Raw genomic sequence first — 26,389 nt, 5'->3', positions numbered from 1 at the left:
CTCACTTGTCAACAAGTGTGAGTGTTTACAGATCAACACAAGGCGCCATTACGAAACACACAAGAAAACATGTTTATTCCCAGAGATTAGTAAAGACAAACACATAAATCAAAAGCGTAAAAGGCAGTAAAACATTAAAAACAATAGCATTTAAGAAAATAAATGGAGCAAGAGTTAAAGAAAAGTTATGCTATATTCCATAATTACAAAGAAAATCCGATTTAAGACGTAATTTTCTTAGTGCAGAATAACACGTTAAGGCAGATAAATACACACAAACAAACCTTTAAATACATAAACAGATAAAAGCTTAAATATGTGTGCATAAAGTTAAATAAGTGTGTGAGCAAAGCACACCCAGTTTGCCGAGTTCGGTTGGCCGGTCCAATAACCCGGGTCCTTGTATTTACACTGGGTATGTGGAACTCCCCGAGCAGTTAGAGACATCACACACTTGCCTGCACTAACTACTACCCCGTCTTCCCTCTCTCACCCTAACCCCTCTCATCCCATCACATCACCCCCCTCCTTCCCCATCTCCAATCTGCAACCTCCTCCTCCTCCCCTACTTCATACCCCACCACCCCTCTCGGTGTTTGCTTGTTTGCCTGCTTCTGCTTGTACACATCACGAAAACGTTTACCTGCTGCAACAGCACCGACGTTTGGCATTATCTGCCCTGCTGCACCTGCTGCTGCTAATTGGTGGCCGCTCTACCTGCAGACTGCAAGTGTAAGTGGTTATCTGCCTCATATCATATCATGTGATATTTATTTTTATGGGATAACACAAAGGGAGGCCTCAGTCAAAAGACCAAATCCTGTACTGAAAGGGTCATCATGTGCCTAACACCAGAGGCATAAGTTTTTTACATTTCTCTGACGAGCACAATGCAGTAAATTATTTTCCTTCTCGTGTATTTCATGTTCGTTGACAGTGACATTCCATTTTCATTTGTCGATTTTCTCTTGCTGATTTAAGGCCGACATAGACACTAAAAGCAAGGAAGCCTTAGTGATTAACAAATGCGTTTCTCCTATTCAAGAATAATATATGTAGTGTGCTTGTGTGTGTGTGTGTGTGAGAGAGTGTGAGAGAGAGAGAGAGAGAGAGAGAGAGAGAGAGAGAGAGAGAGAGAGAGAGAGAGAGAGAGAGAGAGAGAGAGAGAGAGAGAGAGAGAGAGAATCATTCATCGCTGTTGGCTCTGACTTACTAATTGGCGACTTACCTGAACGTTCGCTGAAAATCTCAGTCGGCTTCCAAATGCCTCCTACGAAACCGAGCGTTTCTATTTCAGATGGAATCCATTCACCTGCCTTCCTGATATGCTAACAGCCAGCTTACCTGTAAGATGCCAACGAACACGTACTCCACCACAAGGCAGATCTGGAGTACAAGGAAGGGCAGAGAATGGAAGGCTTTACCGTCAACTCTGTCTCCTGAGTAGTAACTGACGTACCTACTTTCAGTAATCTATAGACAATGCTACTGTTTTAACAATAATAATAGTCATAATAATAATAATAATAATAATAATAATAATAATACTGCTAATAATAATCTTATTATTATTAATAGTAGTAGTAGTAGTAGCAGTAGCAGTGGCAGCAGTAGTACTAGTAGTAGCAATAGCAGGAATAGAACTAATATTAATAGTAGTTGTAGTAGTAAAAGTAGCAGTAGTAAAAGCAGCAGTAGTAGTAGTAGTAGTAAAAGAAGCAGTAGTAGTACAGCAGTAGCAGCAAAGCAGCAGCAGTGTGCAGTAGCAGCAGCAAAAGCAGCAAGTAGTAGCAACAGCAGTGAAAAGCAGCGTTGAGCACCAGTAGCAGCAGCAAAAGCAGCAGCATTAGCAGCAGTAAGCAGCAGTAGCAGTAGTAGCAGCTATGCGCTATATAAAAAGCAGCAGTAGCAGTAAAAGTGAAGAGTAGTAGTAGCAAAAGCAGCAGTAGCAGAAAACGCAGCAGTAGTAGTAGTAGTAAAAGTGCCAGCAGCAGTAGCAAAAGCAGCAGTAGTAGTAGCAAAAGCAGCAGCAGTAGTAGTAGCAAAAGTAGCAGCAGTAGCAGAAGCAAAACAGCTTGCAAAGTAGTAGCTAAAAGCAGCAGTAGTAGTAGTAAACGCAGCAGCAGCAGTAGTAAAAAGTAGCAGCAGTAGCAGTAGCAGTAGTAAAAAGCAGCAGCAGTAGTAGCAGTAAAGCAGCAGAAAGTTGCAGTTACAGTAGTAGCAAAAGCAGCAGCAGTAGCAGCAGCAGCAGAAAAGCAGCAGCAGTAGCAGTAGCAAAAGTAGCAGCAGCAGCAGCAAACGCAGCAGCAGTAGCAGTAAAAGCAGTGCACCAGTAGCAGTAAAAGCAGCCAGCAGTAGCAGTAGCAGTAAAAGCAGCACCAGTAGCAGCAAAAAGCAGCAGTAGTAGCAGCAGTGGAAAAGCAGAAGCATTAGTAGCAGCAAAAGCAGCAAACAGCAGTGTACAGCAGCAGTAGTAGCAAAGCAGCAAAGGCAGTAAAAAGCAAAGCAGAAAGAGCAGTAAACCAGCAGCAGCAGTAGCAAAAAGCAGCAGCATTTAGTAGCAGTAAAAGAGCAGCAGTAGTAGCAGTAGCAAAAGTAGCAAAAGCAGCAGGTGCCAGCAGTAGTAGCAGTAAACCAGCAGCAGTAGTGCAAAGCAGCAGTAGCAGCAGCAGCAGTAGCAAAAGTAGCAGTAGCAAAGCAAGCAGCAGTAGCAGTAAAAGAGTTGGGCAGGAGAAGCAAAAGAGCAGGCAGTGAAAGAGCAGTGAAAAGCAGCAGTGAGAGCAAAAGCAGCAGCAGCAGCCAAAAGCAGCAGCAGCAGCAGTGCTTAGCAGCAGCAGCAGCGGGCAGCAGCAGCAGCAGCAGTGTGCCAGCAGCAGCAGCAAAAGCAGCAGCAGCAGTAGCAGTGTCGAGCGAGCAGCAGCGCGCTGCTGGCAGCAGAGCAAGCGCTGAGCCAAGAGCAGCAGCGCCAGCAGCAGCAGCAGCAGCAGTGCCAACAAGCCGCAGTGGCAGCAGCAGCGCCTGTTACAGCAGCAGCGCCAGCAGCAGCAGCAGCATGCCCACTGCAGCAGCAGCAGCAGCAGCAGCACCGCCCGCAGCAGCAGCAGCAGCAGCAGCGCCAGCCAGCAGCAGCAGCTGCTGTTAAGCAGCAGCGCGCCGCTGGCAGAGCAGCAGCAGCGCTGTTGGCAGCAGCAAACACAGCAGCAGCAGCAGCAGCAGCAGAAACAGCAGCAAAGCCAGCTAAGCAGCATATAGCGCAGCAGCAGTAGCAGCAGTGCTGTTAAGACTAGCAGCAGCAGCAGCAGCAGCAAAAAGCGAGCAGCAGCAGCAGCAAAAGAGCAGTGAACAGCAGCAGCAGCAGCAGGCTTGCAGCAAAGCTGTTACAGCAGCAGCAGTGCTGAGCAGCAGCAGCAGCAAACCGCAGCTGGCAGCAGCAGCAAAGAGCAGCACTAGCAGTAGCAGCAGCAGCAGCGCCAGCAGCAGCAGCAGCAGCAAAAGCAAAGCAGAAAGAGCAGTGCGCTTGAGCCAGCAGCAGCAGCAGCAGTGCCAGCAGCAGCAGCAGCAGCAGTGCCAGCAGCAGCAGCAGCAGCAAGCGCCAGCAGCAGCAGTAGCAGCAAGTGCCCGCAAAGAAAGAGCAAAGAGCAGCAGTAGAGTGAGTAAAAGAGCAGCAGCAATGAATATAAAAGCAGCAGCAGCAGCAGCAGCACAGTTGTTGTTACCAGCAGCAGCAAGCTGCAGCAGCAGCAGCGCCTCGCAGTGCGCTGTTGCAGCAGCAGCAGCGCTGAGCTACTGGCAGTAGCAAAACCGCAGCAAGAAAGAAAGAGTGCGCTGTTAAGCAGCAGCAGTAAGCCATGCGAAAGAGAGCAGTTGTTGGCAGCAGCAGCAGGCTGTTAAGCAGCAGCAGCAGCGCTGTTAGTATCAGCAGCAGTGCCAGCTAGCAGCAGCAGCAGCAAAGAGCAGCATTAGCAGCAGGCACAGCAGCAGTAGCAGCAGCAAAAGCAGCAGCAGGCCAGGCTGAAAAGCAGCAGCAGCAGCAGCAAACCGCAGCAGCAGCAGCAGTGCGCTGTTACAGCAGCAGCAGCAAGTGCCAGCAGCAGCAGCAGCGCGCCAGCAAGCGAGCAGCAGTACAGCAAAAAGCAGCAGCAGTAGCAGTAGCAAAAGAGCAGCAGCGAGCAGCGCCGGTTGGCGCAGTAGCAGCAAACCGCAGCAGCAGTAGCAGTAGCAAAAGCAGCGCAGTAGCAGGGAGTGCCGCAGTAGCAGCAGCGCTTGTTGGCAGCAGCAGCAGCAAAAGCAGCAGTAGCAGTAGCAAACGCAGCAGCAGTAGCAGCAAAAGCAGCAGCACCAGCAGGAAAAAGCAAAGAGCAGTAGCAGAAAACAAAAGCAGCACCAGTAGCAGTAGTAGCAAAAGCAGCAGCAGCAGCAGCAGAACTAGCAGCAGTAGCAGTAGCAAAAGCAGCACCAGTAGCAGTAGCAAAAAGCAGCAGTAGCAGTAGCAAAAGCAGCAGTAGCAGTAGCAAACCGTAGCAGCAGTAGCAGCAAAGCAGCAGCAGTAGTACTAAAAAAGCAAGGTAGTAGCAGTAAAGCAGCAGCACTAGCAGTAGTAAAAGAGCACCAGTAGTAGAGAAGTAGTAAAAGCAGCAGTAGAAGCAGTAGCACTAAAAGTGCAGAAGTAATAGTAGTAGCAAAAGCAGCAAAGCAGCAGTAAAAGTAGCAGTATAGGCAAAACCAGCAGCAGTATGCAGAGTAAAAGCATGGCATTTAGTGAGCAGCAAAAGAGCAGCAGCAGTAGCAGCAAAGCTATGCGCCACAGCAAGTGCTGTTAAGAGCAGCAGTGAAACCCAGCAGCAGCAGCAGCAGTGCCAGCAGCAAAGAGCAGCAAGTGCTGAGCAGAGCAGAAAGTAAAAAGAAAGCAGCAGCAGCCTTAAAGCTGTTGGCAGTAGCAGCAGCAGCCACAGCAGCAGCAGTGCAAACAGCAGCAGCAGCAGCAGCAGCTGAGCAGCAGCAGCAGCAGCGCGAGCAGCAGCAGCAAAGCAGTGAGCAGCAGCAGAGCAGCAGCTGTTACAGCAGCAGCAGCAGCAGCAGCAGCAGCAAAGCAGCAGCAGAACAAAGAGCAGCAGCAGCAGCAGCAGCGCTGAGCTGAAAAGAGCAGCAGCGCCAGCAGCAGCAGCAGCAGCAGCAGCGCCAGCTGGCAGCAGCAGCAGCAAAGCGAGCAGCAGCAGCAGCAGCGCCAGCAGAAAGCAGCAGCAGCAGCAGCAGCAGCAGCGCCAGCGCAGCAGCAGCCACAGCAGCAGCAGCAAGCGAGCAGCAGCAGCAGCAGCACCGCGCTGCTGGCAGCAGCAGCAAAACAGCAGCAGCGAGCAGCAGCAAGCAGCTGCGCAGCAGCAGCGCCAGCGGCAGCAGCAGCAGGCTGGCAGCAGCAGCGCGCCAACAGCAGCAGCAGCAAAAGCAGCAGCAGCAGCAGCGCTGTTACAGCAGCAGCGCCAGCGAGCAGAGAGAAGAAAAGCGCTAGTAGCAGTAGCAAAGTGCCAGCAGAAAGCATGAAAGAGAAGAGTGGGGTGCTGACAGGAAGGCCAAAAGCAGGAGCAGTAGCCAGTGCCATGGAGGAAGTAGGGCCAGTGCTGTTAAGAGTAGCAGCAAAGAGCAGCAGCAGCAGTAAAAGCAGCAGCAGTAGCAGCAAAGTGCCAGCAGCAGTGGCAGCAAAGAGCAGTGCAGGCAAGCAGCAGCAGCAGTGTGCAGTAGCACAGCAGCAGAGGTGCCAAGCAGCAGTAGCAAAAGCAATAGCAGCAGCAAAAGAAGTAGCAGTGCGCAGCAGCAGTGCACAGTCAGCAGCAGCAAAAGCAGCAGCAGCAGCAAAAGGAGAAGTAGTAAAGCAGAAAGAGTGTAGTGCTACAGCAGAGTAAAAGCAGTAGAGCAGCAAAAGTAGCAGTAGCAGTGAAAAGAAAGCAGAAAGTAGCAGCAGTGAAAAGCAGTTAAGAGTAGCAGTAAAAGAGTAGCAGCAGCAGCAGCAAAAGAGCAGCAGTATAAAATACAGTGAGCAGTGCGCTTAGCAGCAGCAGCAGCAGCAGCAAAGCAGCAGCAGCAGCAAAGAGCAGCAGTGAGTGTGCGCCAGCAGCAGCAGCAGCAAAAGCAGCAAAGCTAGCAGCAGTGCGCAGCAGCAGCAGCAAAAGCAGCAGCAGCAAAAGAGCAGCAGCAGTGCCAGCAGCAGCAGCAGCAGCAGCAAAAGAGTTGCTGTTGCTTGCTTGCTGCGCAGCAGCGCGCGCTGTTGCTGCTGCGCATGCTCGCCGCTGGCCATGCCGTTTCAAGCAGCGCTGCCACAGCAGCGCTCAAGAGCAACGCGCCAGCCGCCGTTGCGCTTGTTGTTGCGCGTTGCCAGCAGCGCTGCTGCCAAGCAACCAGCAAGCCGCTAAGCCGCCAGCACCAGCAGCGCCGCTGCCGCTAAGCCGGGCAGCCAGCAGCAGCAGCAGCAGCTGCCAGCAGCGTTGTTGCCGCCAACCAGCATACAGCCCAGCAGCAGCAGTTGTTAAGCAGCCGCTGCCGCAGCACCAGCAGCTAGCCGCTGCGCCAAGCGCGCCGCCAGCACCGCTGGCGCCGCAGTTAAGAAAGCAGCAGCCAGGTTGTTGTTGCCGCTGTTGTTGCCGCTGCTGCTGCTGCCAGCAGCAGCGTTGCCGCTGCCGCTGCGTTGCTGCTGCCGCTGCCGCGCGCCGCTGCACCAGCGGTTGCCGCTGCCCGCTGCTGCTGTTAAGCAGCAGCGGTTACAGCAGCGCCGCTGTTGCCAGCGGTTGTTGTTGCTCGCTGGCCGCCGCTTGCCAGCAGCCAACCGTTGGCCGGCTGCCGCTGCCGCTACAGCAGCAGCATGCTCGCTGGCCGCTGCTACAGCAGCAGCGCCGCCAAGCAGCAGCGTTGCTGCCGCTGTTGGCTGCTGCTGCTGCTGCTTCGCTTTGCCGCTGTTAGCTGTTGCTGCCGCTGCCGCTGTTGCAGCGCAGCGCCGCTGCCGCTGCTGCTGTTACATGGTTGTTGTTGCTCGCTGAAAGAGCAGCAGCAGCAGCAGCAGCAGCAGCAGTAGCAGTGCAGCAGTAGCAGCGCAGCAGCAGGCAGCAGCAGCAGCAGCAGCAGCAGCAGCAGCTGCAGCGGCAGTAGCAAAGCAGCAGCAGCAAGTGCAGCAGCAGCAGCAGCAGCAGTAGCAGCAGCAGCAGCAGCAGCAGCAGTGGCAGCAGCAGCAGCAGCAGTAGCAGCATGGAGGCACCTCATCCTTCCCTTAACATAACCTAACCAAAATTCTGGACTCGAGTGCCTGAAATTTCCAAATGTTTGAACATTTTTATTTTTTTGATGCCAGACAAAAAAGTTGGGGCGCATTATTTTTTTTTCTGAATATGAATAAACCAGAGTTGAATATATATAACAACTGCGCTATACAAACTAAATAATGCATATTACAAAATACAAACTTCACAATACGAAACCACGGACTACAAAACATGGACTTCAAAATTCAAATTGCAAAAAAACATACTGCAGAAGACGAACTATAGAATACAAAGTACGGAAAATAAGCTACAGAATCCTTAATTACAGAACGAGAACTACCGAATACGTACGACATGACCTTCAAAAAACAAATGTTTTCAAAATCTACTCACATATATATATATATATATATATATATATATATATATATATATATATATATATATATATATATATATATATATATATATATATATGTCGTGCCGAATAGGCAGAACTTGCGATCTTGGCTTAAATAGCAACGCTCATCTTGCCATATAGGACAAGTGAAAATTTGTGTATGCAATAATTTCGCCAAAATCATTCTGAACCTAACGAAAAAAATATGTTTCACTGTGTTTGTTTAGTATTAAATTACTGTAAACAAATCTAAAATATATTTAGTTGGGTTAGGCTAAAATAAATTGTTCTTGTTATAAGAAGGTTAGGTAAGTTTTCTAAGATTCTTTTGGTGAAAAATTAAAAATTTTTACATTAACATTAATGAAAAAAATATATATTTAAAAGTATAAGAGAAAATATCAGAAAGGACTTAATTTTAAATGAGTTCTGCTAACTGACCAGTTTTACATATTCGGCACGACATACATAATATATATATATATATATATATATATATATATATATATATATATATATTTATATATATATATATATATATATATATATATATATATATATATATATATATATTTATATATATATATATATATATATATATATATATATATATATATATATATATATATATGAATGTATATATGAGGTGTATATATGAGTTTGTTTTCCAAGTTCAACAGCACACATCCTCTAATTTTAACTTGTCTATAGCCTAGGTAATACCTGCCTATGGTTTCCTGCTCTACACAATACATACACTCGCTAATACAACCCTGTGCACAAATAGCCCGCACATAGTATAAGTTTATGACGTTTCGATCCGACTTGTACCATTAACAAGTCACGCTAACACATGATGGTGAGGGAGCCAACGAGTGTGACTTGTTTTTGTGACTCGTAAATGGTCCAAGTCAGATCGAAACGTCATTGTAATCTCTCTCTTATGTGCGGGTTATTTGTGCATTGTTCCAGTCACGGTATTGTACCTTCCTGTTCTTTACATGCCTATGGCTTAGTATCTTAAATACCTATGGGCCACTAGGTAACCAAAAGTGAGTCATACAAGACATGGTGCCCTAGAGATCCTTTTTTTTTTTCTCCAAAATTTTTATTATGGGCTGAAAGTTATACTTCTCTGAGACTGCATTGTACCAAAAAATAATTATAGTTATCTAATTTTAACTTAATCTACCCAAATTATTTTAGATCAGCATAAATTTAGTTACATTTAACATATATGAAATCAATTGTCTTCAGAAATGCATTTTGCAATTTTGGCAGAAAAAGGACCGTTGCTTTGCCAGTTATATCAGCAGTAAACGCCAAATCCGAAAGGGATCATTCAGCGCCTGGGCAATGGGAGCTAACAGAATTCTTGGCTTCATATTTAGAAGTATAAATAATAGAAGTCCTCAGGTTGTTCTTCAACTCTATATATCCTTGGTTAGGGCTCATTTAGACTATGCTGCTCAGTTCTGGTCACCGTATTACAGAATGGATATAAATGCTCTGGAGAACGTACAGAGGAGGATGACAATCAGAAATCTTCCCTATGAGGATAGACTGAGGGCCCTGAATCTGCACTCTCTCGAAAGGCGTAGAATTATGGGGGATATGATCGAGGTGTATAAATGGAAAACAGGAATAAAGGGGATGTAAATAGCGTGCTGAAAATTTCCAGCTAAGACAGGACTCGCAACAATGGTTTCAAGTTGGAAAAATTCAGATTCAGGAAGGATATAGGAATGCACTGGTTTGGTAATAGAGTTGTGGATGAGTGGAACAAACTCCCGAGTACAGTTATTGAGGCTAAAACGTTGTGTAGTTTTAAAAATAGGTTAGATAAATACATGAGTGGGAGTGAGTTGGACCTGACTAGCTTGTGCTGCTGGGTCTGGTGCCGTGCTCCTTCCTTGAGTGGAGGCGACCAGACTGGATGGGTCATTGGGCTAATCCGGGGGGGGGGTCATTGGGCTAATCCGGGGGGGTCATTGGGCTAATCCGGCGGGGGGGGACATGGACCTGCTCCGCATGGGTCAGTAGGCCTGTTGCAGTCTTCCTTCTTTCTTACGTTCTTAAGGAAACAGACAGTATCTCCAGTTCTTTCGATAATGGGAAGCAGTGGAATTTGATTCGAAAAAGGGGAGGGCAGCTCGGATTCCGCTAATCAAGAGCCTTTCACCAGCATCATAACACATAACTAGCAAAGGTTTGTTTATTTCAAGCTTTGCTTAAAAAAACAAAAAAACACGTCTCCCGTATGCGCCATCCCTAAGACTGTTAGTAATGTTGTTATGTTGTCAGGTATGTTGGTGTTTCCGGTGCTGCAACCTGTCTCCCTCTGACTAGACGAATTTAATCAGCATGTGACAGAGATTCATTTCATTTTCTCGGTTGTGGGTAAAAGGATTTCTCACACGTCATGCCAGATGATTAGAGGCGCCTTTGTGTGTGTATGTGTGTGTGTGTGTGTGTGTGTGTGTGTGTGTGTGTGTGTGTGTGTGTGTGTGTGTGTGTGTGTGTGTGTGTGTGTATGTACTCACCTAGTTGTACTCACCTAGTTGTACTCACCTAGGTGAGGTTGCAGCGGTCGAGTCCAACCTCCTGGCCCCGCCTCTTCACTGGTCGCTACTACGTCACTCTCCCTGAACCGTGAGCTTTATCATACCTCTGCTTAAAGCTATGTATGGATCCTGCCTCCACTACATCTCTTCCCAAACTATTCCACTTCCTGACTACTCTGTGGCTGAAGAAGTACTTCCTAACATCCCTGTGATTCATCTGTGTCTTCAGCTTCCAACTGTGTCCCCTTGTTGCTGTGTCCCATCTCTGGAACATCCTGTCTTTATCCACCTTGTCAATTCCTCTCAATATTTTGTATGTCGTTATCATGTCCCCCCTATCTCTCCTGTCCTCCAGTGTCGTCAGGTTGATTTCCCCTAACCTCTCCTCGTAGGACATACCCCTTAGCTCTGGGACTAGTCTTGTTGCAAACCTTTGCACTTTCTCTAGTTTCTTTACGTTCTTGGTTAGGTGTGGGTTCCAAACTGGTGCCGCATACTCCAATATGGGCCTAACGTACACGGTGTACAGGATCCTGAACGATTCTTTATTAAGATGTCGGAATGCTGTTCTGAGGTTTGCTAGGTGCCCATATGCTGCAGCAGTTATTTGGTTGATGTGCGCTTCAGGAGATGTGCCTGGTGTTATACTCACCCCAAGATCTTTTTCCTTGAGTGAGGTTTGTAGTCTCTGGTCCCCTAGACTGTATTCCGTCTGCAGTCTTCTTTGCCCTTCCCCAATCTCCATGACTTTGCACTTGGTGAGGTTGAACTCCAGGAGCCAATTGCTGGACCAGGTCTGCAGCCTGTCCAGATCCCTTTGTAGTTCTGCCTGGTCTTCGATCGAATGAATTCTTCTCACCAACTTCACGTCATCTGCAAACAGGGACACTTCGGAGTCTATTCCTTCCGTCATGTCGTTCAAATATGTGTGTGTGTGTGTGTGTGTGTGTGTGTGTGTGTGTGTGTGTGTGTGTGTGTGTGTGTGTGTGTGTGTGTGTTAGTAATCGCTGCAACTAGCATTCAGAGATTAGCTGAAGAGAAAGCAAAACCTTGGACACTTTTTTTCACATAGGGTTTTACTGTCTACTTTATCTCTGTCTCTCTCTATCTCTCTCTCTCTCCCATTTCATTACACATCACATTCGCAACAAGATCATTCGCTGATATTAATTTGAAAATACGATAGATTTGAGACTTGATCTCGTAATTAAATAGTGAATCAGCGAAGCTTGGAGCCCAAAGGATCCTCTGGATTCACCCTCAGCCTCTATTAAGACTCCAATTATGAGGTTAATTTCCTGCAGACGTTAGGAATAGACTGAAAAAGACCGGATGAAGAGGGATGAAAATAGAGAAAAAAAAGATACATACATAAACACAAAGATAATATCATCAATCTGGAAAATAATAAACATAAATATCAGAGAGTTTTCATGTGCTTTCACACACATCTTCAGAAAAGTGAGAAAAATCATAGCAGGCATATTTTTTACATGTTCCCAAGGCTGTTTACCCATAAGAAGAAAGACCAAAGTTTGCATCTATCAATACAACCATGTGTATGACAAAAATAATGTGACATTATTATTATTATTATTGAGATGTTTCACTCGCTAGAGGCTTTTTCAATATCCCCCACGTTTCCCCAACACCACATCTCATATTGATCTCGGTAATTCTTGCTCATTAGTCATTATTAACCACCTCATTACAGGCGTCAATCAGCGAGGTAAGGCTGAAGATGCCTGCCAAGTAGGAAGACGGCTCTAACGACCTTAGCCAGAGAACTGATCATTTGCAGTGAATCTCAGCCGACGATAACACGAGAGCAGGGATTATCATTGAGTGAATCCAAGATGGAGGAAATGTCGGATGGTTAACGACTCAGTTGACCACAACTGACGATCATACACGCTCAAGGGTATTATTATTCTTGTTATCACAGTCATGAGGAATTGCTAAATCTGTAAGTGGCAAACAATCCAAAGAGAAAGGGAAGCAGTCATGTATATTTCAGCCAATGAGAGAGCGCTTTCAATTCCTCTTGTAAAGGAGCTCTTTGCTAGCATCAAGAGATTCCTCTTTCTTGAAGAGTCAAGCGAGGAGACAACAGCACTTTACATCACAGTTGCGCTCTTATAACCTATACAAACCAAAGTGGAAGCCAATATAAAACCAAAGTGGATTTTCGGGTTGGAATGGAGGCAACTTGACTTCCCCGGAATGGGTCGTGAGAGTTCCACAAACTACCTTAATTTCGGTCGTCTTTAATCTTTTGGAATTCACTTTCGACAAGAAAGAGGAGGCAAAGAATTTCTCCCGAAAAGACTTAATTCACTAATTCTGCTCAAACTAAGATTGACGGAGATAATGTTTTCACCGACCGCGGTACCTGAATTTAGAATGAAAAAGAAACCCGAGACCAAGACGGTGGTGAGGAGTGTGTGTGTGTGTGTGTGTGTGTGAGAGAGAGAGAGAGAGAGAGAGAGAGAGAGAGAGAGAGAGAGAGAGAGAGAGAGAGATTATTGGATGCTGTTTTTAGTGCCAGATAGAGAGATGCGGAGAGAAACAGGAGGGAGGGAGGAGTGCTAAAGAGAAACGAGATACCAACTGAGCGCTAGGGAAAGGGGGGGGGAGAAGGATCGAGAGTGGAGGTGGGACAATCTATAATGGAAGATAAGATTTTGGAAAAGGATAATCCATAATAGAAGGAGAGGGGGTAAATGATCCTGTGTGGAGGGAGGTATGATCGAATGATCCGAAGAACATAACAAAAAAGCGTGAAAAGATGGACTTCATTGGAGGAAAGAAGGGAAAGACGTGATTTAAAGGCGGTTGGTCTAGTGTGTGGGATGGGATTAGAAAAAAAAAAAGAGGAAATATTATCCAAAGTGAAGGGGTAGGGATGTTTAAGAGAGGAAGACTGAACAGAGGTGTTAGTTGAATGAGTGAGAGGGAGCGAGTGAGAAGAAAGATTGAGCAGAGATGTAGATATGAATGAATAGGGGAGAGTGAGAGGGGAGAGTGTAGAAGAGGGGAAATATTTCGAAGGCAGATGTGAGAACTATTTTCAGTGTTATGATTTCTTGTTTCGCTCTGCGTGCATAATGCATATACATGTATGTATACTGTGGGTGTCTGTCAAGTTACATTATTTATTCTAAAATATATTGTTATGAAGGCCGACGCCAAATTTGTCTCAGGTTACAAGTAGTGTTTTTAAGTGTTTGTGTCTGTATGTGTGTGTGTTTTTACTACAAGTGTGGGATGTACCTTAAACTCCTGGTCCCTATTCTCCTTTTTTTTCACTCTTAAGCCCCTATATTTCAATCTATATTTTTAGTCCATAGATGGAGTTACCTTCCAAAACCTCCTCAACCAAATCCTGGGTCTGTAGGACCCAGATGGTAGGATGCAGTCTGTGGAACGCAATTTGAAGGATTCGATCCGTAGGAAAGAACTTATACTGTAGGAAACAGTCTGAAGAATGCATTCTGTCGAACACACTCTAGAAGGCGCCTTCTGTAGGATGCCGTTTGCTGGACGCACTCTGTAGGATGCAATCTGAATGATGCAGTCTGTAGGATGAAAGAACACCCACCACCTACCCACCCCTGAATTTTTCCAGCCCCCATTGTCCCGCCCCTCCCTCGGTCACCCATCCAAGTGTTCGCCACCAACCTCCCCACCACCAGTCTCCCCACCACCACCCCCGCCCAGGAATCCCTGCGTAGTCATCCATCCGAGGGTGTCAAATGGCAACTCTATTCCACACTCTTCAACTTTTTACACTCGCTAGAGTTCCATTTGTGTTTACCTGGGAACATACATAGGCAGGCAGACAGGAAGGGTCGTGAGCAAACAGGCAGAAAGACAGGCCTGCAGGCATGCAAGCAGACAGCTCGTAACGTTTCACGTGCTCGCAAAATAAAAGATTCCCTTAACTGGATATGCGAAGAAGCTTCTAACTGGTCCATTTACGGCAGGACACAGCGACAGTGTGAAAAGTATTTATTTTGTTATACTGCCTCTCTCTCTCTCTCTCTCTCTCTCTCTCTCTCTCTCTCTCTCTCTCTCTCTCTCTCTCTCTCTCTCTCTCTCTCTCTCTCTCTCGTATAAAATCAAATAAAAAATATCAGTTTTGTAGTTACATTTTACTAGTTCAAAATACAGAAGCAATAATGACTAAGATACAATTGTCTACCTTCAACTTTATTACATTGTTCATTTCGTCCACAGACTGCATAAAAGAAGGAAAATAAACTAGAAAAGTCACAAAGAAAGACAAAACAAATGTCGTGTTCTAATTTAGCAACAAAGCATAACGAAGAAAAATTTAACATAGCTTATGTAAGTAGTAACTGTAGTAATAATGGCAGTATAGGTAACTGTAGTATTAGTAGCACTGGTAGTATAATTCACTTTAGTAGTAGTAGCAGTAGTTGTAGTAGTAGTGGCAGCATTAGTACTACTAGTAGTAGCAGCAGCAATAGTAGTAGCAGTAGTTGTAGTAGTAGTGGCAGCATTAGTACTACTAGTAGTAGCAGCAGCAATAGTAGTAGCAGTCGTAGCAGTAATCGTAGCAGCGACAGTAGTAGTAGTAGTAGCATCAGGAGCAGCAACAGTAGTAGCAGTAGTCGTAGCAGTAGTAGCAGTAACTGTACCATGAAGTCCAAACTTTTCATTTCCTGCTATATATCTATGAACGGTTTATCAATATAGCCGAATGTACTAGCCTCACTTCATATATTTCAATATATTTTACCGCAGAATAGAAATACCAAAGAGTCCGACGGCGCTAAACATTTTCGCTCTCACCTGAATGTCCATTCACGACATCAAAATGACCTAATGTGCAGCAAGCTTTACAGGTCTTCCATTTCTATGAATTGATTAGGAGAGTAAACATGGCCGGTAGACTTACTGTCTACCTACCTGTGGTGCGCCTTTATTCCTTTACTCTTATATACCCATATGTTGTAATCATAGGCCATATACATCAGAAACTATACCGAAAAAAAAGCCCAAACCAAAACCCACCAAAAAATGCATTCATAATATCTATTTTTTCCCGGGTACCATAAAGCATTGAGATAGATATCTAGAGATGGAAAATAAGTGAGATTAGCTCTCTAGAATAAAAAGAAATTATTGGCAGTTCACTATTTCTAAATGAGAATAAAAAAATGGTTTAATTATGAGTTACAAAGTACAGTCTTAAGAATTATCGAAATCGTTTTTTTAAGCGTCTGTGTGAGCATGTGAGCGCTCTCATACTATTGTGAGCACATATATTTGCGTGCAGCAGGCGTTTATTTGATGAAGTTTTGATAAGGACAAAGGCTCCCCTGGACAAAAGCCTCCCGGACAAAAGCCTTTAACAAGTGGACAAAAGACCCCAAACATATCGGAAATTAATCTCAAACATTTTATATACCAAGATTTTTTTTTTATTTGAGAATGTCAACATACATGAATCAAAGGAATTTGCACAGGCAATAAGAACAGCATCTACATCCACGAAATGAACCACCTGCATTAACACACCACTATCTACCTTTCTACGAAGAAAGTAGACAGTACATTGGTAGACAGCAACCACCAAGTGCACTGGTAGATAGCAACCACCAAGTACACTGGTAGACAGCAACCACCAAGTACACTGGTAGACAGCAACCACCAAGTACACTGGTAGACAGCAACCACCAAGTACACTAGTAGACAGCAACCACCAAGTACACTGGTAGACAGCAACCACCAAGTACACTAGTAGACAGCAACCACCAAGTACACTAGTAGACAGCAATCACCAAGTACACTGGTAGACAGCAACCACCAAGTACACTGGTAGACAGCAACCACCAAGTACACTGGTAGATAGCAACCACCAAATACACTGGTAGATACCAACCACCAAGTACACTGGTAGACAGCAACCAACAAGTACACTGGTGGACAGCAACCACCAAGTACACTGGTAGACAGCACCCACCAAGTGCACTGGTAGACAGCAACCGCCAAGTGCACTGGTAGACAGCAACCACCAAGTACACTGGTAGACAGCACCCACCAAGTGCACTGGTAGACAGCAACCACCAAGTACACTGGTAGAAAGCAACCACAAAGTGCACTGGTAGACAGCAACCATCAAGTATACTAGTAGATAGCAACCACAAAGTACACTGGTAGACAGCAACCACCAAGTACACTGGTAGACAGCAACCACCAAGTACACTGGTAGATACCAACCACCAAGTACACTGGTAGACAGCAACCACCAAGTGCACTGGTAGACAGCAACCGCCAAGTGCACTGGTAGACAGCAACCACCAAGTACACTGGTAGAAAGCAACCACAAAGTGCACTGGTAGACAGCAACCATCAAGTTTACTAGTAGATAGCAACCACAAAGTACACTGGTAGACAGCAACCACCAAGTACACTGGTAGACAGCAACCACCAAGTGTACTGGTAGACAGCAACCAACAAGTACACTGGTGGACAGCAACCACCAAGTACACTGGTAGACGGCAACCACCAAGTGTACTGGTAGACAGCAACCAACAAGTACACTGGTGGACAGCAACCACCAAGTACACTGGTAGACAGCAACCACCAAGTACATTGGTAGACAGCAACCACCAAGTACACTGGTAGATAGCAACCACCGAGTACACTGGTAGACAACAACCACCAAGTACACTGGTAGATAGCAACCACCAAGTGCATTGGTAGACAGCAACCACCAAGTACACTAGTAGATATCAACCACCAAGTGCACTGGTAGACAGCAACCAACAAGTACACTGGTGGACAGCAACCACCAACTACACTGGTAGACAGCAACCACCAAGTGCATTGGTAGACAGTAACCACCAAGTGCACTGGTAGACAGCAACCACCAAGTGCACTGGTAGACAGCAACCACCAAGTACATTGATAGACAGCAACCACCAAGTGCACTGGTAGACAGCAACCACCAAGTACACTAGTAGATAGCAACCACCAAGTACACTGGTAGACAGCAACCACCAAGTACACTGGTAGACAGCAACCACCAAGTACACTGGTAGATAGCAACCACCAAGTACACTGGTAGACAGCACCCACCAAGTACACTGGTAGACAGCAACCACCAAGTGCACTGGTAGTCAGCAACCAACAAGTACACTGGTGGACAGCAACCACCAAGTACATTGGCAGACAGCAACCACCAAGTACATTGGTAGACAGCAACCACCAAGTACACTGGTAGATAGCAACCACCGAGTACACTGGTAGACAACAACCACCAAGTACACTGGTAGATAGCAACCACCAAGTGCATTGGTAGACAGCAACCACCAAGTACACTGGTAGACAGCAACCACCAAGTACACTGGTAGATAGCAACCACCAAGTACACTGGTAGATACCAACCACCAAGTACACTGGTGGACAGCAACCAACAAGTACACTGGTGGACAGCAATCACCAAGTACACTGGTAGACAGCAACCACCAAGTGCACTGATAGACAGCAACCACCAAGTGCACTGGTAGACAGCAACCACCAAGTACATTGGTAGACAGCAACCACCAAGTACACTGGTAGATAGCAACCATCAAGTACACTGGTAGACAGCAACCACCAACTACAATGGTAGACAGCAACCACCAAGTGCACTGGTAGACAGCAACCACCAAGTGCACTGGTAGACAGCAACCAACAAGTAACTGGTGGACAGCAACCACCAAGTACACTGGTAGACAGCAACCACCAAGTACATTGGTAGACAGCAACCACCAAGTACACTGGTAGATAGCAACCACCGAGTACACTGGTAGACAGCAACCACCAAGTACACTGGTAGATAGTAACCACCAAGTACATTGGTAGACAGCAACCACCAAGCACACTGGTAGACAGCAACCACCAAGTACACTGGTAGACAGCAACCACCAAGTACACTGGTAGACAGCAACCACCAAGTACACTGGTAGATAGCAACCACCAAGTACACTGGTAGACAGCAACCACCAAGTACAATGGCAGACAGCAACCACCTGTCATGCAGGTGTAAAACAGAGAGCCCTAAATAATTTCCATTTTGACAGGATTGCTGTATCTGGAGTACACCTGGAGAGGGTTTCGGGGGTCAACGCCCCCGCGGCCCGGTCTGTGACCAGGCCTCATGGTGGATCAGGGCCTGATCAACAAGGCTGTTACTGTTGGCCACACGCAACCCGACGTACGAACCACAACCTTGACTGATAATGTACATATTACATATATACATTCTTGTATGAGTGTATATGATCGAAAATACACCTGCCATGTACAGATGTATACAGGTGAAATATGGGGGAGATGAAGTATATTTAATATGCTTTAAATACATAACTTCTGATTGCCAGGTAGTGAAGATAAAACACACACATACACACACACACACACACACACATACACACACACACACACACACACACACACACACACACACACACACACACACACACACACACACACACACACACACACACACACACACAGCGAAGAGGCGGGGCCAGGAGCTGTGAATCGACCCCTACAACCACAAATAGGTGAGTACACACACACACACACACACACACACACACACACACACACACACACACACACACACACACACACACACACACACACACACACACACACACACACACACACACACACACACACACACACACACACACACAGCGAAGAGGCGGGGCCAGGAGCTGTGAATCGACCCCTACAACCACAAATAGGTGAGTACACACACACACACACACACACACACACACACACACACACACATGCTTCTTCAACCCGTTATCTTGATGTCCGATGACGTAAACACAGATATCCGGTGTATCTGAGTTCGATACCTTGAACTCGATACTCAGATATCTGAAAAACTAACTCAAGAAAACCTACAAATTTTTTTCCCGATATCTCCGAAACAGATATAATTAGCATATTTTCCTACCCGATAAACTCTTTATATGTGCAAGTATCCGATATATCTGGTATTGATATACAAGTTTCAACTGCTCGATAACGTATCTGCAGCCGATGTAACTGAATCGGGTTTTGTATTTCTCTCTCTCTACGGATCTAACAACAACAACAAAAATTCAAATACCGTAAAACCCGAAAAAATGGACAAAATTCACGATATCTTCAGCAACTGTGGAACCGATAACGTGAATGCAGCGTCCCGATATCTCCAGCAGCGGGAAATATAACCCAGTTGCATAGCATGTGTATAACACATGGCCGGACTAAAGCTTCTCACTGGTATGTTTGTTGGGAGGGTTCCGTGGAGATATGATGGTTGGAGATAAACACACTTGTTGGGTTGTATTCACTGATATTAGCAGAGTTGTGAGGGGAATGGCCCAGCCTACCTGTGTGACGTCACATGCTAGTCACTAGGCCTAGCAAGGGATCGTCTATATAAAATATATAGATGGTACTAACTACGATACTCAGATATGCTACACAAACATATACAGGGGATTAGCAACTATGCTGACATGTTTATGTTGTTAACTGTGGCTGAAGAAAGTGCTGGTAGTGTTTTAGTTCCCCTGACTCGGGGTCACAGTCATATCATGACCATGGTCTATAGTCATACGATGACCAGGGTCATAATCATACGATGACCAGGGTCATAGTCACACAATGACTGGTCATAGTCACACAATGAACAGGTCTAGCTCTTCCGAGCTAGACCTGTTCCCCTATACGAATTTACTTGGATTTCCTACTCATTTCTGCAACACTTCAAGATCTTGGTGAAGTTTTGATTGCAACACGAAAGGTCTAGAGGCATCATTCAACTCATCGCGTGGCTGCTTTGCATCTTATATCGTTTGTTCTCAATTACTGCGTACACCGTTATATTCACTAGCTAGATACACCCAGTGTAAGTCGTAATGAACGACTGTTAGCAAACAAATAGAAGAATTTACGAAGACTCGAACCGTGGATCATGCGTTGGGTCTGCTATGTGCATTGACCCACCAGATACAGTTCTGGTAACTGACTGAGGCCCACAGCTGGCTTACATGTCCACCCCGTAACAAAAAAAGTAAAGATAATAGAAAAAAATGGTATAGTTTCCACGCCACATGTAAACATCGCGGACACAACACGGACAGTGTCCGGGGATATGTGGTTTTGGGGTCGGTGGTGGGCGTCTGAGTTTTCAGAATAATTTCAGCGAAGCTACATCGAGTTTACCCCGGCTTTATTTTTCTTAGCGACTTTGTCGTGTCTTGCCGCTTCAATCAACATGCAAATGGTGGGTTTATGCTCAGAAAGGTCATTCAGACTGTTGTGGCAGGTTCGTGAACCTTCCCCAGTGATGCACGTCTGCTTCAGTCAAATATAGAACACAGAACACGTCTAAAAAAAATCGAGAAAAATGCGATATATACCTATTTTATTATTTAACCACAAGAACTTTTACAAATTACATATAAAAAAAATTACGGCATGGTTAGGGAAATTATTGCTAGGTATATATTTCAGACCCTTGTTCGCATCCTTGTATGCTATTGGAGTGCAAGCAAGCTAAAATTTTCTAAGAGATTCAGGGCAACCAGTTAGCCGGACTCGAGTCTTGGGGGAGTGACAAGTACATCCTCACCCCTCTGAAGGGGCGAGGATGTTACAGTTCAAACGCACATCTGAACTGTGATGTCAGCGTGCTTCTGGTGATTCTGAGTTTTTTTTTTTTTTTTTTTTCTGGTCACCCTACCTCGACGGGAGATGGCCGGTGTGACTTTATATATATATATATATATATATATATATATATATATATATATATATATATATATATATATATATAGGTAGTAGGTTGGTAGACAGCAACCACCCTGGGAAGTACTACCGTCCTGCCAGATGACTGTGAAACAAAAACCTGTAACTGTTTTGCATGATGGTAGGATTGCTGGTTTTCTTTTTCTGTCTCATAAACACGCTAAGATAACAGGGATATCTTGCTACTCCTACTTACACTTTGGTCACACTTCACAGACACGCACATGCATATATATATATACATACATCTAGGTTTTTCTCCTTTTTCTAAATAGCTCTTGTTCTTTTTTATTTCTTCTATTGTCCATGGGGAAGTGGAAAAGAATCTTTCCTCCGTAAGCCATGCGTGTCGTATGAGGCGACTAAAATGCCGGGAGCAATGGGCTAGTAACCCCTTCTCCTGTATACAATTACTAAAAAAGAGAAGAAGAAAAATTTTATAAAACTGGGTTGCTTAAATGTGCGTGGATGTAGTGCGGATGACAAGAAACAGATGATTGCTGATGTTATGAATGAAAAGAAGTTGGATGTCCTGGCCCTAAGCGAAACAAAGCTGAAGGGGGTAGGAGAGTTTCAGTGGGGGGAAATAAATGGGATTAAATCTGGAGTATCTGAGAGAGTTAGAGCAAAGGAAGGGGTAGCAGTAATGTTAAATGATCAGTTATGGAAGGAGAAAAGAGAATATGAATGTGTAAATTCAAGAATTATGTGGATTAAAGTAAAGGTTGGATGCGAGAAGTGGGTCATAATAAGCGTGTATGCACCTGGAGAAGAGAGGAATGCAGAGGAGAGAGAGAGATTTTGGGAGATGTTAAGTGAATGTATAGGAGCCTTTGAACCAAGTGAGAGAGTAATTGTGGTAGGGGACTTGAATGCTAAAGTAGGGGAAACTTTTAGAGAGGGTGTGGTAGGTAAGTTTGGGGTGCCAGGTGTAAATGATAATGGGAGCCCTTTGATTGAACTTTGTATAGAAAGGGGTTTAGTTATAGGTAATACATATTTTAAGAAAAAGAGGATAAATAAGTATACAAGATATGATGTAGGGCGAAATGACAGTAGTTTGTTGGATTATGTATTGGTAGATAAAAGACTGTTGAGTAGACTTCAGGATGTACATGTTTATAGAGGGGCCACAGATATATCAGATCACTTTCTAGTTGTAGCTACACTGAGAGTAAAAGGTAGATGGGATACAAGGAGAATAGAAGCATCAGGGAAGAGAGAGGTGAAGGTTTATAAACTAAAAGAGGAGGCAGTTAGGGTAAGATATAAACAGCTATTGGAGGATAGATGGGCTAATGAGAGCATAGGCAATGGGGTCGAAGAGGTATGGGGTAGGTTTAAAAATGTAGTGTTAGAGTGTTCAGCAGAAGTTTGTGGTTACAGGAAAGTGGGTGCAGGAGGGAAGAGGAGCGATTGGTGGAATGATGATGTAAAGAGAGTAGTAAGGGAGAAAAAGTTAGCATATGAGAAGTTTTTACAAAGTAGAAGTGATGCAAGGAGGGAAGAGTATATGGAGAAAAAGAGAGAAGTTAAGAGAGTGGTGAAGCAATGTAAAAAGAGAGCAAATGAGAGAGTGGGTGAGATGTTATCAACAAATTTTGTTGAAAATAAGAAAAAGTTTTGGAGTGAGATTAACAAGTTAAGAAAGCCTAGAGAACAAATGGATTTGTCAGTTAAAAATAGGAGAGGAGAGTTATTAAATGGAGAGTTAGAGGTATTGGGAAGATGGAGGGAATATTTTGAGGAATTGTTAAATGTTGATGAAGATAGGGAAGCTGTGATTTCGTGTATAGGGCAAGGAGGAATAACATCTTGTAGGAGTGAGGAAGAGCCAGTTGTGAGTGTGGGGGAAGTTCGTGAGGCAGTAGGTAAAATGAAAGGGGGTAAGGCAGCCGGGATTGATGGGATAAAGATAGAAATGTTAAAAGCAGGTGGGGATATAGTTTTGGAGTGGTTGGTGCAATTATTTAATAAATGTATGGAAGAGGGTAAGGTACCTAGGGATTGGCAGAGAGCATGCATAGTTCCTTTGTATAAAGGCAAAGGGGACAAAAGAGAGTGCAAAAATTATAGGGGGATAAGTCTGTTGAGTGTACCTGGTAAAGTGTATGGTAGAGTTATAATTGAAAGAATTAAGAGTAAGACGGAGAATAGGATAGCAGATGACCCAGGAGGCTTTAGGAAAGGTAGGGGGTGTGTGGACCAGGTGTTTACAGTGAAACATATAAGTGAACAGTATTTAGATAAGGCTAAAGAGGTCTTTGTGGCATTTATGGATTTGGAAAAGGCGTATGACAGGGTGGATAGGGGGGCAATGTGGCAGATGTTGCAAGTGTATGGTGTAGGAGGTAGGTTACTGAAAGCAGTGAAGAGTTTTTACGAGGATAGTGAGGCTCAAGTTAGAGTATGTAGGAAAGAGGGAAATTTTTTCCCAGTAAAAGTAGGCCTTAGACAAGGATGTGTGATGTCACCGTGGTTGTTTAATATATTTATAGATGGGGTTGTAAGAGAAGTAAATGCGAGGGTCTTGGCAAGAGGCGTGGAGTTAAAAGATAAAGAATCACACACAAAGTGGGAGTTGTCACAGCTGCTCTTTGCTGATGACACTGTGCTCTTGGGAGATTCTGAAGAGAAGTTGCAGAGATTGGTGGATGAATTTGGTAGGGTGTGCAAAAGAAGAAAATTAAAGGTGAATACAGGAAAGAGTAAGGTTATGAGGATAACAAAAAGATTAGGTGATGAAAGATTGAATATCAGATTGGAGGGAGAGAGTATGGAGGAGGTGAACGTATTCAGATATTTGGGAGTGGACGTGTCAGCGGATGGGTCTATGAAAGATGAGGTGAATCATAGAATTGATGAGGGAAAAAGAGTGAGTGGTGCACTTAGGAGTCTGTGGAGACAAAGAACTTTGTCCTTGGAGGCAAAGAGGGGAATGTATGAGAGTATAGTTTTACCAACGCTCTTATATGGGTGTGAAGCGTGGGTGATGAATGTTGCAGCGAGGAGAAGGCTGGAGGCAGTGGAGATGTCGTGTCTGAGGGCAATGTGTGGTGTGAATATAATGCAGAGAATTCGTAGTTTGGAAGTTAGGAGGAGGTGCGGGATTACCAAAACTGTTGTCCAGAGGGCTGAGGAAGGGTTGTTGAGGTGGTTCGGACATGTAGAGAGAATGGAGCGAAACAGAATGACTTCAAGAGTGTATCAGTCTGTAGTGGAAGGAAGGCGGGGTAGGGGTCGGCCTAGGAAGGGTTGGAGGGAGGGGGTAAAGGAGGTTTTGTGTGCGAGGGGCTTCGACTTCCAGCAGGCATGCGTGAGCGTGTTTGATAGGAGTGAATGGAGACAAATGGTTTTTAATACTTGACGTGCTGTTGGAGTGTGAGCAAAGTAACATTTATGAAGGGATTCAGGGAAACCGGCAGGCCGGACTTGAGTCCTGGAGATGGGAAGTACAGTGCCTGCACTCTGAAGGAGGGGTGTTAATGTTGCAGTTTAAAAACTGTAGTGTAAAGCACCCTTCTGGCAAGACAGTGATGGAGTGAATGATGGTGAAAGTTTTTCTTTTTCGGGCCACCCTGCCTTGGTGGGAATCGGCCAGTGTGATAATAAAAAAAAAAAATATATATATATATATATATATATAATGTAGTCGTAAGTGGGCAAAAGCAAGAGAGCGCGTATGTATGAGGGAGGGAAAGAAGGCGAGAGAGAGAGAGGGAGAGACAGAATATAATCAAAGTAAAATATCTAACCCATTTTCCTTATCTTTTCCAGGTCACTCGGAGGCTCTGCATCAGACACCATTCAGACCAGAGGATCACAAAAGCCCTCTGGAAATTAGGGGAGCCTTATTCCAGGCTGTGAGATTCAGCCTCGACAGCCCCTACCTGGAGGTTAATTAGCTCTGCAGGGTATGGAAAGGGAGGCTTGTTAGGGCTCGCACGTGATGAGAAGACTAAAGAGAAAGGAAAAAATAAACAGACATGTGAAAGCGAGTGTAGAAAAGGACGATAGTGTCTGGATTGGATTCATTTGGTAGTTCCGGAAAGTGGAAGAGTGATTGCAATTGCTGTATCTCCCGTGAGGTCAGAGTGTAGTGCTGGAGACCTGATTGGAAATGCCATGCGTAGTTCCAGTAATGCTGGAGTGTAGTACATGAGAGGGGCTGTAAAATGTTATGTGTAGCTGTAGTCTTAGCTACTGGAAGGCCAGAGTATAGTATATGATACCACCTGGAAAATGTCTACCTTGAAGTGATTCATAAAAAAAATGACATGATACATTATTGCAATAACCTTACTTTTATTCTCTGGATCTCTCCGTGGCAGTTCACTAAAAGATAATGAAACTTTTTGTCTAGAAACTTACATATTCGAGTACTGTGTTATTCTCTGTTATTCACTGTTATTTCTGCAAATTGCTTATTAAAGTTTGCAATATATGAAGACTCATTTCATACAATTATTTTGCAATTGTCGCTCGTTCTAAGCTACTTAATTTAGCTACTGCCTTTTCTAAAGTTACGATGTGTTGATTAAAGGAGAATGAAAAATGAAGGAGCACTCATAACTGATGAATTATTATATACGTTATCAAGGTTCAAAATTTTGTATTTGCTTTCTCACTGCTTCTGTAATAAATTTTTAAGGGAATATGTGACATTTAATAAGAAAGGAAATGTTACAGAAAATGATTCAGCAAGACAATAATTGGGCAGTTTGTGCACCGGGTGTCGCAGGAGATGATTTAAATGAAATGAAAATAGGAAGTCTCAGTGTTGAGAGAAAAGGACAACAATGATGGCAGGTCTTGTCTTACACCGGAATGCTCACGCTTCCTCACGCACCCTTCCTTATGGACCAGTGCTTGTTCTACCTGGTCCAGGTTTGCAGTTTTGTGGAAGATTATGAATAGAAAACTTCCCAATGAAGAGCATTGCGGTCTTAATTAGGGACTACTGGCTTAAAAATAAGATGAAGGCTAATGAGACGGCTCCGCACAGCTCCATGCAGTCCATGCCTGGGAGTGGTGACGGTGAGGGCATCGGCTACAACAGTAGTGTGCCGTGGATGGACGATGAACAGTCACAGATGTTTGACAGTGGAGGGGAAAGTGTCGTACCGTGGGACGTGTCATCTGCCGGGAGTAAGAGAGCGGAATGCGCGTGGTCTAGCCATGACAACCTCACAGATGTAGTGAGTAGCGATCTAACATTCCAGTGTAGTAACGTGCTCGAAGTGCTAACTCCTAATGTGTCTTGTTGGGTGGCGAGCATGAGAGACTGCATGAGAGGCAAGATACTGCCAAGACATATGTTCACGAATACCTCCATCAACCCAGGTCTG

The 26,389-nt window shown here is 44.9% G+C and overlaps 1 long non-coding RNA gene across 2 annotated transcripts in view; it reads left to right on the top strand.

Moving 5' to 3' along the window:
• Positions 1-26,383, top strand: part of LOC128693855 (uncharacterized) — a 412,264-nt gene extending 385,881 nt beyond the window's left edge. For both annotated transcript variants that reach the window (XR_011392732.1, XR_011392733.1), the window contains one exon: positions 24,819-26,383. This is a non-coding gene — a long non-coding RNA (uncharacterized lncRNA). The remainder of the gene's footprint in view (positions 1-24,818) is intronic.
• The last annotated feature ends 6 nt before the right edge of the window (positions 26,384-26,389 follow it).

Source organism: Cherax quadricarinatus, chromosome 33 (assembly GCF_038502225.1).
Source record: "Cherax quadricarinatus isolate ZL_2023a chromosome 33, ASM3850222v1, whole genome shotgun sequence".
Taxonomy (NCBI): Eukaryota; Metazoa; Arthropoda; class Malacostraca; order Decapoda; family Parastacidae; genus Cherax; species Cherax quadricarinatus.
This window is presented reverse-complemented; position numbering and strand designations above follow the sequence as displayed.